We start from the raw sequence: 15186 nt of genomic DNA on the forward strand, positions 1-15186 counted from the left end.
TTTTTAATTTTCTGATAACACGGCCGAAGAAAAAAATATTTTCTAAAAATTCACCTCTATCTACGGAGCAATTTTTCATGAAAAATGGCGGAAGGGTAACATCCGAAACGATAGTTACCGGCGCTGGCTGGATTTCACAGTGACATGAGGGGATGAATCGACCCGCTCGCCCTGACTTACGCCAATCGCTTCCGGATCCGTATTCTAGAAATTCCCAAATAAAGTTCCAGGTTAATTGGGTTTTCAGAGGAAATTTCACAAGGGTTCAACGTTTATTTTCACATTCCATTACCGAATTACTATTTAATACATGAATTATTGAATCATGTAATTATAAATATAAAGTTAGGTAATTTTTAAGTATTATTGCTAAATATCATTTTTTACTATCCTCGAGAAGCATATTTCTCATCACGATCTTCTCATAATCAAAAAAAATTAAAAATCTGTAATGAAAAATCATTATCATTCCAAAATATCCGAAATAAGATAAAAATACTTCTCAGATTCAATTTTTCTTAATAAATCGATGAAAGGACCTGAAAATAATAGTATACCTACGTAATAAGACCTCGGCTTATCACCGTGACGCTGTCAATTACAAGCTGTTTTGTTCACAGTACGCCGCACTTCTCTTTTCGTACATTTTTGAATTTTCCATTTTTAACTCAAATTCAAAGCAGATAAAGTTCATAATAATTCAGCTGGTAATAAATTAGTGATGCGAATTTACGAGTAAAATTATTTTGTACAAATAATCGTAATCGTTTATTCAAATATGGAAGTTAATTGACAATTAGTTTACTTCTCAGTTATAAATTTGAAATATTGTTCATTACATATTTTATCATTTTGATTGGGAAATTTATTGGTACTTATTGTATATATTATAACATTAGATTGAAACATTACATCTCGTGCCACAATGTGTTCATATGCATTTACATATTTATATACAGTTAATGAGGATCTCTAATCATGTGGTTAGGCTTTATTAGTTTTATTAATGAGTCAAGTATGAGCCAATATGACTTACGAATGATGGTTATAGTCCAAAAAAAAAGTTTTGTTTTAACTTCACCACTAAAAACTCTCGACGCCATCACCCAGTGGAATTCACATGATAATAATCTGCCTCTCAATTACTCAGAAGATAGTCTGTCTCCAAGTTTTACTACATCTGCATAATTTGCCCGTGGTAGTGCTCTGAGCGCCTTAATCTAAGCCCACTAAACCCTATGCTCACTTGGCAATCCACCGACCCAAAAGACTAGTCGTAAATGTGAAATCTAAATCAAGCTATCCCTGACCGTAGTTAGTGGTACAAGAGTAGGAAAAAAAACTTACATTATAATATCCAAATATTCTTAGTGAAACACAGCATTAATATATTTTCGGTAGAATTTTCTGGCAGCAAGAAGCTTTGGGGTAAAACTCTAAAAGCTACCACTAATAAGGCGATTGTAATCCATTCGCATTACTATTATAAGCAGTGAGGTTTTTTTTGAGTGGAAAATAGAAAACCATCTTTATTTTACATAAAAGATCCACAGAGATAAGGCCTACTCTTTTATGTGATTTCTACAAAAGTACAACGAGATTAATTTAAAAGTAATTTAAGATACAGCTATCAAAAACAAAATACATAAGTAAATTTAAATACGATAAACAAACCTGGTGGTAGGACCTCTTGTGAGTCCGCGCGGGTAGGTACCACCGCCCTGCCTATTTCTGCCGTGAAGCAGTAATGCGTTTCGGTCTGAAGGGTAGGGCAGCCGTTGTAACTATACTGAGACCTTAGAACTTATATCTCAAGGTGGGTGGCGCATTTACGTTGTAGATGTCTATGGGCTCCAGTAACCACTTAACACCAGGTGGGCTGTGAGCTTGTCCACCCATCTAAGCAATAAATAAAAAACCTAATTCAACTATGCATTTTGATAGCCACATTAGATAGATACTTCAAACCAATAATTGCGCAAATAGAGAAACATTACATGTATATAGGTTTGTTGACGATATATCAAATAATTACAATAAAAGTGCTGCTTTTTCACTCTTAAAACATTCATGAAAGAGCTAAAATCTATAGAATGTGGAAAATAGTTCTTTATATAGCACAGCATGAAAAATGAATGAGGCTATCATGCCGACTAGAAGTTTCCATTTCTAAGTGTCCTGAAAAAAATAATGGTAACACATAAAATTCAATAATACATAGATTGTATAATTTCAGAAACGGAAATACTAATCTGAAGTGCTGCAGAAACTGTTGCGACATCAAACACGAAAAAGATTCGATCGATTTGAGGAACCATAAAAATATCTTTTTACGAAAATAAAAGTATCACGATAACGTATCACGACCTTAGAACTATATCTCAAGGTGTGTGGCGCATTTACGTTGTAGATGTCTATGGGCTCCAGTAACCACTTAACATCAGGTGGGCTGTGAGCTCGTCCACACAGCTAAGCAATAAAAAATAAAAAATAAAACATGTGGTAGCATTTGGACTTGATATTTTTTTTCGTATGCAATTAAAAACATCACGGCATATCCCTTAAGATCGTCTTGTCTATCTAAAAGTTCAACCATGCAAATAAGCTGCGCGTCCCTAATAAGATTTATGGCGACAAGTTAATCCGTACTGAAGCCGATTTGTCTGTTTAACAGCGAATAAAAAGCGTTAGCTTATAAGAAACAAGGCTAAGAAGATTTAAAAGGTCTTCTCCCTAATATAGATTGGTATGCGGTTAATGATTAGAAAAAAGCGGCTTCACAATAGATTTATCGACACTGATAATGACCTTAACTTTCATTTGCACGTTCAAATATTTTAACTGTCATATAGCTATAGCGAAAATACTTTAAAACTACAGAACCAAGAATGTTTTATTAAACAAAGCTCATTATTTTATCACAAAAATACAAATCTTTCTTCTTTTGAATTTGAGTTTTTTAATTGTATACAGAGATTTTTTTTATCGTCAAAGTATTCGAATATCGTAAATGGACTTTGATTATTAATTTATTTTCCTTTCAAAATTACTTTAATTTCGGTACGAGAAATAAAGCAGCAATTATACGTATATACATATCTTTATTCTACAAAATAACAAATTGCAATTAGCATTTTGATGAAAAGTATCATATTTCAGGGTATCAAAAAGTTTTAGTTTGCTATTGAGGATTAGGACTCTTCAGTTTTTTTTTTTACTAGAAACCCTTTTAAGATTTTTTTTTAGATTTGTCAGCAGACGGCAGATGCTCGGGTTCATCTTGTATCAAATTATTTGCATAGCCTATTAACGTCAAAACATCGATACTACGAATTTGTACCATAAGAATGAATTCTCAATTATATTGAACACCAATATCCTATCTATAACTGTGTTTAGTGACATTTTCATAAATTGTAGGTGAATAAAAAATTAACTGACATCAAAACCCGCTGCAGCTAGCTATTCATTCAAAAGCTGGTTACTGTCTACTCGTACAACCATATATGATCCTGCTTATTTTTATCACAACCACTTTACTATATGACTAGCGACGAAGCTTCGCTTCGGAAACATTAAAACACACATGAAACCAAAAAAATAAATAAAAAATAAAATAAAAAAAGTAGCCTATGTTCATCAGGGACAATGTCGGCTTCTAATGGAAAAAGAATTTTTCAAATCGGTCCAGTAGTTTCGGAGCCTATTCGAAACAAACAAACAAACAAATCTATCCTCTTTATAATATTAGTATAGATTAAAATTGCGAACTTATATCATCTTAAAGGGAATAGCGGCATTCACGTTTTGATCATTACGAAATTCGGTAAAAATGAACAATAGAAAATCCGTGGGATCCTCATTCATCTATGCAATATAAAACATAATTAACAAAAATAGGATAAATTAATATTGTATTTAATTACGTCATCCTAAATATTTTCTAATTTACATGATATTTATTATTTATTATTATATTATTTATTTTTTATATTTTTTATTTTTTATATTATTTATTATTATATCAATGTTTTTATTATTTTTAACATTATTGAACCCGTGGACCTTTCTTTGCATCAGATTGTATTTGAGTTTGACCTTTGATTACGTTCTCGTCTAGACTAATTTATTTTATACGTCTAAGATTGGGAACTTCTGAAAATCAACGCAATTAAAAAAAAAGTTCGTATTTAATGATAAGTAATGCGCATCGTAATAAGGTGAATTTAGATAAATTTATTTTTGACGCCTAGATTTTCCTTTTATTCGAGTACGTTTACAGAATTATAAATTATATTAATTAAAAATAATAAGTTACTGATTTGCATTTGTTTAATGGACAATCTCATTGCATTTGTTAATCGATTAAATTATGTGCCATTGCCACAACAAATGTCTGTTGTACGTAGCAATGAGTGTCTACCAAAGTAAGTGCATTCGATTATCGTCTTGTCTAAATATATCGACGCTTAAATGGCAAACGTGACTAAGCGACAATAACTGTTTTGTACATAAATGATAGGCAATAACCATATTCGATGCGCAAAAAAATATATATATTTCCTAGGTCTATTAAAATAATTTCAATCCTACAGCTAGATTCGTTAAAATAGTTTTTTTTTCAGGTATTTCAATCTTAAATTAGTCTACTGTAAAGTCGCACGCATTGTCGCTTATTCACGTTTGACTTTCAAGCGTCGATATATATTATTTCTAGTTCTTGCGGGTAGGTATGTATATAGGTAGAATTGAAATTGCCGGCAATTGTTTTAGGCGTTAATGCCGTAAGATTACAAAGTTACGCTACTGAGATATTTATTTTTATCAAAACGAATTTCATTGTTTTAATTTTTAGGTAAACTCGAATATAATTAATAACTCGTAAATATTTAAAAAAACTTAAGTCACATTTTTCGGACACAAAATTTAATTTTAGTTTCAAACATAATCTAAAGTTTTTACGGACTGGATCAAAAGTCGTTAGTAAAACCGCTCACTTGTCTCGATTGAAGCAATTACCGTTTTCCAGATTTCGATTAGCTCAAAACTCAAACTATATTCCTTATCTCATCATGAGTTTTCCTTTGAATTAGCATTCAAGTTCAAAGAAACTATTAAATGAGTACACGTTAAAATAAATTTAACATCTAAATTAATTAAACATAATTGAAGTTACTTAAATTTATGTTTGAAATTCCAAGTCTAATGATTTTGACATTAAAGTGATAATAATATGTTAGCGATATTTTTCGGGAAGCTAACCTCATCCATCCCTTTCCTCATTAAACAGTAAATACCCACATTATCTGAATCCCGGACTGCCGATCACAGCTTAACGGATTAACAACCCTGATCAATACGTTGAAGTTAAAATTTACTGTTAGACATTTCAATGAAAGTCTCAGTTGAATAATAATTTCATTATTTAATTACTTTTTTGTTTACAGCTCACTTAGTCTTAGGCAATTGCCGCAGTTCATGGACCCACAGACACAGCCCACTGAATTTCTCGCCGGATCTTCTCAGTGGGTCGCGTTTCCGATCCGCTGGTAGATTCTGCGAAGCACTGCTATTGCTAGGGCTAGTGTTAGCCTCTGGTTTGAGCCCCGAGAGCTCACCTACCACCTATATAATACCAGCTCCAGTGATTACACTTGAGCTGAAGTTCAGATGAATTAATCCTTCGACTGCAATAATACAAGAGAGAATTACACTAGGAATCGGTAGGCCGTGACTTGGCTGTGCTCTTCGCATTGCTCACGCTATGACCGACGCTGACCAGTCACCATCAGGTTCGCCATATGTCTACAAAGCCAATAAACTAAAATAGGTCATCCTTGCAACGGTTGCTAAAGCTCGACAGGCCAACGGTCCAATTATTACTGTTGGGAACTTGTGTTTTTAATAAATTCAAAATTCTTGAAATTCAGGTTTGTCCGATGTATTCTATTTGGTGATCGATACCCTAAGCTCTATTAGATCACACATTCAGTGTGAAGCCGGAAAGATCTCTGGACCAAAGCTAATCGTTCCGCCCATAAATTTATATCAAAACTGATGCTTTTTGATATATTATGGTACCTCGGTATGATTTGGTATACAGACTTTGATGTAGTTTTTGTTATACTATGGTGTTATGAGTCAAGTTTTATGGCAGCAATGAAAAATTTAATGTTAATTGTACATTGTTTCAAAATAAAATCGTTTTTCCATCATATTTTTAAAACTGTATGTTACAAATCGTAAATTCATAAATGGATAACATTGGATAAAAATAGTGTAGCCTAAATTGAGAAGATTGTGTGTTATGTGTAAACCTGACATTATGTTTTCTGTCTAATCTCTAAAATTCCCTGTGACAAACACATATTGTAGGAGCAAGGGAAGCGTGCTAGCCCGATCCGCTGGGTGTAACCGTCTCTGTTGAAATTGCTCTGGTAATCCGAGATCATGGCTCGGCCTGACACAAGCACAACAATTATTATCCGGCAGTATTACATGGAATATACACGGAGCTTAATATGGCTGGATAAGGATTGCTGACAAAGAGTGATATTACAAATGAAAAATCGAATTGCAAAATTATGTTTATTGATTTCAGACATAATATGGTTCAGCTCACTGCCACTGTATCACTGATACATAACATAAAATGCTTTGTTTGAAAATATAGAGTAACCACTTGGTGTTACAAGAACACTAACAATACAAAAAACTAACATTAATACAAAAACGTTATGATTAAAACAGCGTAGTTCGTAACGACATGGGAAAAGTCTAAGAGAGTGTTAAAGTTAAAAAAAGAATTATGAGGCTAATGGGAGATTGAATAGGTTACATAACAAAAAAACTATTGTTAAAAATTTAGATTTCAGCTTCGATAGTAATTCGATTCAGAAAGCAATATTATTTGCAACTGCAAGCAGGAAATAATTTAACAAAGGCCATTTCTAATGGTAGGTATAGATTTGTATTCTCTCTAATAATTTTCGCAAAATCTTTTGGACACCAATGTTTCGAACGATTTGACTTGTTTTCATTCTGCTCTGGAAAGGATTTTACGATTACAACACGATACGAGATTACAAAGCTGTGTATGGATGTGCTGTGTATATGTCGCAATATATACAAAGAACTATTTTGGAAACCAAAGCAACCTAAGAACCATTTAGAAGCAAATACCATCAATAATGATAGATCAGTATTCTGTAAAACAAAATCTAAATTATTTAAACAATAAACACAAAAAGATGGTGTTGAATTAAAATCAACTGCAGACTCTGCTCCTTCAAACTAGAATTTATGTTTAAATCTCACAAGAACCAACCAAAGCCATTATCTAAATCACATTACTAACTTCAAAGCCAGTACGAGCCATGCGAATAAACATTAAAATCTGGCTGCAAGCGAACTACAACATGTTATGTTCTCTGCAACAGCACGAAACATTCTCTAGCTAGAGAGAGATAAGCTGAAGACAAGTTGTATTAACGCAATAGAATTTCTTGAATAAACTAATTTAGTTAGATATGGAAGCATTGTGAATACTTACGTAAGAATCTTTGTCCGTCTGATCAGACATACAATAATACAATTAGAGAATTAGAAGCAGGTTTCATAAAATAATATTTTATTTATTTCTTTCATAGACCAATGATTAAGATCACGATCCTGATGATGACTGATGTTGAGTAACTACTGGAGGCCTTAGTCACCGTATCTTGAGCGTGGCCATCATCTTGAGAGATGAGGTATAAGTCTCTTATAACATAACGGCTGGCATTACTAGTTGCATTACTGATTCGCAGCATAAATAAGCAACATGTTTCCAAAGACATCCTACCGCCAGTAATTATACAAATAGCATTTTTTGCCAATTTGATTTTTATCACACGCTGCCTTCATTTGGTAATACATTCGTAAACATGTGTTAACTAGAAATAAAATAGCACCTACCTGTAGAATTTTAATAGTGCCACAATCGAATCGCCCGATACGGGTACACCGGGCGTTTCATCCCTTACAGATCCCTACTCAACCCTCGATACTATCGCGAAATTAATTTCAGTAGTGCTCAAAGATGACGAGTGAAGGTTAAGTGACAAAAACTATCGTTAAGTGTCGAAGGATCCGATAATGACCTACGTAAACCTAAACTTACGTAAAATGGTTACAATAAGACAGGTAAGGCAGATAGTTAATGGTTAAAACATAGTAATAATAGATTATTGAAGATCTCTAGTAGAAAGTTAGGAACACGAATAACACATAATTGTTTTTGTTTTGTTGATCAGTTAGATATTTTACTTTGGAAGGTCATCCGAGATTTGTCGACTATTGCATTACAATGTTTTTTTTCGGGATCAACGGTATACTATATACTACTATACTATATAGTATGTGTTCTGTTACTTGACTTTAAATTATACTGTTTGAGAAACAAAACATAAAAAGTGATGAAAATATTAAAATTTGAATGCTATTGGTTGAATTTAATTTTTTTAATTTCCCTTAGTTAAACTTAGAACCACCACTTCCTAGCAAACCGTATCTAAGTAATTGATTAAGTAAACATACTCGGTAAACTTGCCAACGGTGTAATGTCAACATAGTTTGACGCGACTCAGTCCGAAATGCTCTTTATATAATATAATCGACTGTGCAAACTTTAGAGCATAGAATATAAACCCTCGAAAAGTAAACGTCAAGGGGCAAGTTTACTCATGGTCAGACCATTAGTTCGCTAGGATGTTTGCACTCCTCCCCCTAATGGCCTCGCTGTACTTGCAATATATCGCTCGACCAGCTTTTATTGCGCGCCGAGATTATTTAAACGGCCTGAGGGAGCCAAGAGAGTCATAATTTGCTAGGAGAATACTCTAGCTCCTTCGTATACATTTAGTCTCCACTAACGAGATGTACCAATTTAATTTTTATTCTCAACTTTATAATGTATTTATTTCTTTAGCCACCATTTTGAAACTTTTCGTATTAAATGCGATTGAAAAGGGAAACTTGAGCTTTTTATCGCCAACGTTCAGACATGAAAACGACAGCCAGTAGTATAAAAATACCTCATATTAATACAAACTTTCCCTATTTAATACAGCCTCCGGGCAAGTTGTGAACTCTCCCCATTTACTCCCTCTTGAATTACCATTTACGAGACTGTACTTGAAAATATTGTGGAACTTTTATTCGAACGTCAAAACCGTTCCCCACGGAGCGATGACCTTTGTGAAGACGCCTCCAGCCTCGTGCCGCAATCCTTATAAATCACATGAGATCTTTTCAAATACATTCTAAGCAATTCAGATGCAATTTAAATAGTCGAACGACTTAGACGCAGGCACTTAGAAATTTATCTTTATTTATGTAAATCTCATGAATTCCGACAAGTTATTCTCGGCTTCTGTGAAAACGTTTCGTTACAAAGTAGTTTCCGATGGATCGAAAACAAACTTAAGCGTTGTTTGTTTCTTGAGATATCCTCTTAAAGAATACACGAAAAGTCAATTATGGCGAGTCGAAGTTTAGTACTTCTACAGCATCCACAAACAAGCAACTTGAAAGTTACGAGCCCCGATTAAAATCATAGCCTCGATACTTGAGCAGCGGGGAATTGTTACCGTAAAATGTTCTGAAACTTACACAATCTGGAGTCTTAAATTTAATAGCTAATATTTAAAGCTAACAAATCTACGTAAAATTAAATTGGGTCCATCGCAATTATTACGGTCGAAAGACCTGCTGAAATGAAATTGAAAATGCTTTAATAATATAAAAATTAAAAAGACGGAAAAATTTCAGTATTGTCAAAACCTATTTAACGATTTTATTTTTCTTCATTGTTTGCAAAAGATGCGATTAATATTTTAAGAGCTTCTTCAGTTTCTATTATCAAACGCAGTTACTTCTGAGTAATCCATTGGATCTCTAATAACTCTCTTTTCAATTAAGACAATCCCATATCATCTCGGTCATCACAACTAATCTCTCATACAGTTATGATAGATAAATCGAACGCCAGCGGAAAAGGCACGATCGTTTCAATAAAAATTTCAACAATTTCACCGTCAACTTTTGTTTATTGCTTAGATGGGTCAGCCCACCTAGTGTTAAGTGGTTACTGGAGCCCATAGACATCTACAACGTAAATGGGCCACCCAACTTGAGATATAAAATGAGATAAAAAAAAAATATATAATTTCTAAGGTCTCAAGTATAGTTACAACGGCTGCCCCACCTTTGCTTTACGGCAGAAATAGGCAGGGTGGTGGTATATACCCGCGCGGACTCACAAGCACAAGAGGTCCTACCACCACTAAAACATTTATTTATAGATTATTATTTACATTTATTTATTCTTAAATAATCTAAAAAAAAGACCGAAAAGACGATGGGCTGACGACATAACCGAAATAATAGGAAAGGACTGGCAAACGATCGGCAAGGACAGAGATCAGTGGAAAGGACTGGAGGAGGCCTTCACCCGAGATGAGGGGTCCATATCCAATAACAAAAATTAATTCGTACTAACATTTAGACAATAAGCATTAATAACTAACTAAACACTAACAAATAAATACCACATTTCAAATGAAATAAGTGCAGGATAAGGAAATACAGGCTTTTTTATTTTATTTTATTTATTCTTAAATAATGGTCTTATGATTAATTAACTTCGTTGTAGTAAACAAACAAGCAGCGGAATTTATTCTCCTACTTAACTATGTATTATTCTAAGTGCTTTAAAAACATGACTACTGTAACGTGATTCTTGTTAGATAAATTATTGGCTTCAGGGAGTAATTTTCTTAGATATTCACTATTCTTTTCGAAATAAATATATATATATAAAAATGAATTGCCGTTCGTTAGTCTCGCTAAAACTCGAGAACGGCTGGACCGATTTAGCTAATTTTGGTCTCGAATTATTTGTGAAAGTCCAGAGAAGGTTTGAAAGGTAGATAAACAGAAAAGTGCTCGGAATTCAATAAAAATAACAATTATGTTTTCCCTTTGATGTGTCCCCCGTCGGACCTTCCTTTTGTTTGTTTTAAGTTTAATTTATACAAAAGCTTAGGTCTTTTATTTATCGATTGAGGCACTAAGAAGTCTGCCGGGTCAGCTAGTCACGTATAAAGTACAATGTATGCATTAAACATGAAATGTATGAAATATATGTTAACTATCTCAATATATTCCGTTAAGTTCCACGTTTAAGCGCTAATTTATAAATAGATCCGTTCGATCCGTGCACTGGTCGTAATTTTACTGGCGGCTTCGTTTCTCAAATTTGCATTTTTATTATGCAGCGTCTGGCTGTTGGTATGGTTTAGACATTTTGCAGCGATTCATCGAGCCTAACTTCTAGGTAAGGATTTTGTTAACAATATAAGTAGGTGTATAGCCAATAACCGAGGCTTTAAAGACCGCCGAGGGCAGGAAGACGTGAAGAAGCTTTTTTTTTCTCTACCTATGCTGATAGCATTGAGAGGCTATTTCAGCTTCACTCTAACGTTTGTAGGTGAGCTCACGGGGCTCAAACCGGAGATTTACTAACACTGACCCTAGCAACAGCAGTTCTTCGCAGAATCCACCACCGGATCGGAAACGCGACCCACTGAGAAGGTCCGGCGAGAAACTCAGTGGGCTGTGTCTATGGGTTAATTCGCTCGTCGAGCCCTTCGTCGCAAGCGAGGGGCTCGACGAGGACGGTGACCGTACATGAAGCATAGTGCATCGAGTCATCAACACTTCAAGCTTGAAGCGACCTTCAGTAATGAAGAGACCGACTGAGAAGAGAAGAAGATTTTGAGGTTAAAGAATAAAAATGAATATGAATTTGAGAAGTGTACGTTTGTTTTAAATTTTTTTTTCACGACTTTATTTAGTGATTTCCGGAACCGAAATGCTTCACCAAGTGAATGCGTTAATGCATGAGGTCTAATTCCCAATTGTATAATACATCTGTTATCCCACATTTAGAACTCGTGAATTATTCGTGATACAATTAGGTAGGAATAATACCAAGCTATGCGAGCTCACAATATGGCTTATCACCAGTAATTATGTAAACATATTTTTTGCAGGTTTCAATATTTATTATATGATATTATTAGTTCATCGTAAAAGTCATTCGTAAGCACGTGAAAGTACGAATTTAGTTGGAATTATTGGCACCTGTTTTTTTTTTTCAATCTGAGGATCGAACCCCCTACGAGATGCATGCGTCACGAGGGCGCACATATGCGTGACTGCAAAGTTATCGGATACAACCTACTAAACAACTCCCCTGCATTCTCGCCCAAACGTCTAATCTTCGCTCGAGCCAGAAAAGGTAGGGGACTACGTCAGTAAACTAAGCTCGCAGCTCACCCCAAGGACTCAAAGAAAGCGGATTTTGAAACTGGCTTTGGCACAACGCTTCATAGAGTACACTGGGCGTCTCATTCTTTAGCCTAGATTGAACTCAAATATATTAAAAAAATGGACTATTAGCGTTAACATATATTTTTCATTTTCAATTCATTTAAAATCCCATTGAAGTATTTCTCTGATAGTTTTGATAGTTTGACATGAGTAATGAGCCACGGAGCTATTATTGAATTCATATTCTACGAATAAATAATAAGTCATTTATTCGTAGTTCATATTACATATCGCATACCCACTTACTAAAGTGTCATAACTATATCTCACTTTAATTAAATTATCTCAGCAAACTACACCAAATTTAGTTTTCAATTTTATTCCAGCCACTTCATTCCTGATAGTACGAAAATATAAGCACTTATATTCTCAATATTTTTAAACTTTCTAGCAAACGTTTATTTCGGTGTGTAAATTTAGTGGCTACTTTACCTGTTTATAAAGTCAAGCTATTGCCCTTTGTGTGTAATATTTACGAGATTTTTAACCGCGATGCTGCTAATAAAAGTTCGGAGGTGAAACTTTACCTCTATAACTTTTCGGAACGAGTCTCTCAATTATTTTAAACAGTTTTTATGTGCTAATTTTCTGTTTAGAGCAAACATTATGCAAGCTCGACTAATTGGTGTTTTATTAAATGCTGTTTGTGTGTGTGTTTGTGTTTGTGGTGGATAAAACATCATTCATAGCCAACTTACCAAAGCCATACCTATCCAACACTTGACAACAACTCTGTTCACCTACAACTGCTTTACAGTTTTCTTTTATACTAATTTGCTTCCTTTCTTGTACAATATGCTTCCAATTAAATAATCTAATGTGATACAAGCCATTTTAATAGGTTATGGAAATCGTTGATATCTCCAATAAATAATCAAATCTATGACGTCAGCGCTCTTCACACGTCAGCGGCACTTTTCTCAAAACATCGGCACCAGCCTACTTTAGAAATTTTGTGATTCGATGAGTTATAACAAGCACAACATGTTACAACGCTTTTTGGTATCCATTTCCCGGGATACTGTTCAAGTATATTTTGGTGTGGTGTATCGCCGATGATTTAAAATAGTTTGACGTCATCAATTCTGTTGTCGTCGTTGACTAATATAAGCGCTGCCGTTTTCCAATTACAATCGCTGTAGATATATATAAATCTACGTATGGAGAGTGGTATCTAATGCCATTGGTATGCACGAAATATTTTCAACTGAAGAAAAAAATTAATTAAAATATGTAGTACGTGTATTCCGAGAGCAACAAGTTGGTATTTTTTCTTATGGAACACAACATAAGCTTGTTATTTTTATATTTAATGCTTACTTTAAGTAAGTACTTACGCTGATAAATTAATACAGTTTTGGAGCCATTAAATTATTTCCTACCAACATTTGATCGAGAAGCATTATACATTATCACATAATAATGGATTTTTGGATAATATTTGGATAATGGACATAATGTCTTGTAATTATTGATAATCGTTTATTGTGTTATGGACCGTTGAAAACCCCCAAAAAAGAAGATATCTCCTGCACAAAAATGGATTTTTACTAAAAAAGTTGTTGTAAGACAATTGTAAAACCAAGGCCCTGAAAAGCCATCGCTAAATAGATACGAGATTTCGGCCTTTTTGAAGTATTATATTATGGTATTTGTGGACTGTGAAAACCGTTTGCTATCAGGTCGAATATGGAACCTTTTTGGCCATTCTAAGTTTAAATTACCACGACCCCTGTCCCATCTTTTTTTATGTACTGGTCGCTCACTTATATTTACATATGTATTAATATTTATCGTACTAACTGAGACGATATCATAGTTCAACCGGTGCTGAGAGTATACGGAACCTCAAAAATCATTAAGAATTTTAATACCGCTACCTACCCGTTTCAAGACATGAAATCTAACTGTTAAAATAAATATTTTGCTTTGCACCAAAATTATACAGGTGATTATAATTATACAGGGTGACACACGTGCAGCCTTATCTCTTACCATTAAGTCTCTAGCTGCGTTTGAAATTTTCATGTAAATCACTTCCCTAAATAATAAATTATCAACACACAAATTTGTTCATTAAAACTCAACACCTGGATACTGATGGTTGGAGTTATGCATTTAGGTGTTCGTATATCTCGTTAATCATTTGTCTTTCTATATAATTATAACCAAAGACAAACTATTTCTACACGAATGCCATCTTATTTCATGGGCTTATTTTATGCCTGCCTAAGTTGCCGAAAATACCAATATAAAGAGCAGCACGACTTTAATATTTGAAAATAAAAACTCAGCTCGTACCAAGTTGCAGTGTAGGGGAGTTAAAATTGCATCCACATTTAAAACTTGACCTCATTCTGTTAGGCGGTTTCTGCTTTTCATATGGCGTGCAACCAGAAAATACTTTTATGAAAAAGGTTATATCTCTTACAAACTGTTTGGTTTCAGTTTCATTTTTCACTATTTTAATTTGCATCGAGTTAGTTGTGAGTTAATTTTTAATTGAAATTGGAAATAAAAAGAGCTAAATGTAACATCCATATGGAACATTTATTTAGGATTTATTTTAGAATTATTTAGGATGGGAGTATACATACACTATACTAAATACTATACTATAAATACATATATTATACATATACTCTACTATAAATATACTATACGTCTAAATAAGTATATACTTCCATTCCCAATAGCCCTTAAAGCATCTGTAGACATTGAAATAAAACTCATTATAGAATTACAATCACA

Source organism: Bombyx mandarina, chromosome 06, assembly GCF_030267445.1.
Source record: "Bombyx mandarina strain Sakado chromosome 06, ASM3026744v2".
Taxonomy (NCBI): Eukaryota; Metazoa; Arthropoda; class Insecta; order Lepidoptera; family Bombycidae; genus Bombyx; species Bombyx mandarina.